The sequence below is a fragment of the Corvus brachyrhynchos genome, unplaced genomic scaffold (genome assembly GCF_000691975.1).
Source record: "Corvus brachyrhynchos isolate BGI_N302 unplaced genomic scaffold, ASM69197v1 scaffold313, whole genome shotgun sequence".
Classification (NCBI taxonomy): Eukaryota; Metazoa; Chordata; class Aves; order Passeriformes; family Corvidae; genus Corvus; species Corvus brachyrhynchos.
In genome coordinates this window covers 11,872-13,187 of record NW_008237248.1, presented here as the reverse complement: position 1 = coordinate 13,187, position 1,316 = coordinate 11,872, and positions in this window count along the sequence as shown.

Genomic DNA, 1,316 nt, shown 5'->3' with positions numbered 1-1,316 from the left:
GCGGGGGGGCCGCGGGGGCACGCGGGGACACACCTGGGACACACCGGGGACAGCTGGGACACACCTGGGCACACCTGGGACAGCTGGGACACACCTGGGCACACCTGGGGACACCTGGGCACACCTGGGACACACCTGTGACACACCTGGGCACACCTGAGCACACCTGGGCACAGCTGGGCACACCCCCCAAATCCCCACTTTCCCCCCAAATTCCTGCGTTTTACCCTGAATTCTTCCCCTTTTTTCCCCACTATTTCACCAAAAATCGCTACTTTTAAAAAAGGTTTGGGGCTTTTCCCAAATATTTTGGCAAGTCCCAAAATTCCCGCCGTGGTTTTCAGGCGTTTTCCCCCCAAAATCATCATTTTTCGGTTAAAAATGCAGATTTTGTGCAGTTTCCAGCGTTCTCTCAAAAATTTCGTGGTTTTCAGGCAATTTTTGGGAGATTTTCCAGCAGGATTTGGGGGTTTGTCGAAGATTTGGGAATTTCCTGTTCAATTTCGGGAGTTTCCTAAAAATCTGGGGGGGGGGGGTGGGGGGGAGTTTTTTATTTTTAATAAAATGTGGGGGGGGGGGGTTGGGTGGGATTTTGAGGTTTTTCCCTTCAAATTTTGGGATTTTTGGGTGGAAATTGAGTTTTTTCCTTCCAATTTCGGGGGTTTTCCCTGAATTTTTGTTTCCGTCTTTGAATTTCGGTTTTTTCCCTGAATTTCTGTTTTTCCCTCACAATTCTGGAGTTTTCCTTCCAAATTTCGGCGGTTTCCTGAATTTTGGAATTTTTCCCATCTTTGTTTTTTTTTTTTCTGAACTCTGAATTTTTTTCCCCCGAATTTTTTTTTCCTTTTTCCTCCGATTTTTTTCCACCCTCCCCTTTAAACTTCTCCCCTCCAAACCTTGACCCTTTTCTTGGGAATTTTTCCTTCCAAACCTTCCTTTTCCTCCCAAACCCCTTTCATTTCCCCCCCCTAAACTCCCTTTCCCCCTCCCCAAATTCATTTCTCCTCCTTCTCCCCTTAAATCTTTAAATTCCTTTTTCAACTTCCGATTTTTCCCGTTTCTCCCGTTTTTCCCCCCCAATCCCAGAATACTCCAAGGACTCCCTGGGCAGCGAGGAGGAGAGCGGGAAGGACTGGGACGAGCTGGAGGAGGAAGCCCGCAAAGGTTCGGCCCCAAAAACCCCCCAAAACCCCCCAAAATAAGCCAAAATCACCCCGAATCCCCGAATTTTCCCAAAATCGCCCTTTTTTCCCCCAGCCGACCGCGAGAGCCAGTACGAGGAGGAGGAGGAGCGCGGGCGTGGCCGCAAGAGGAAG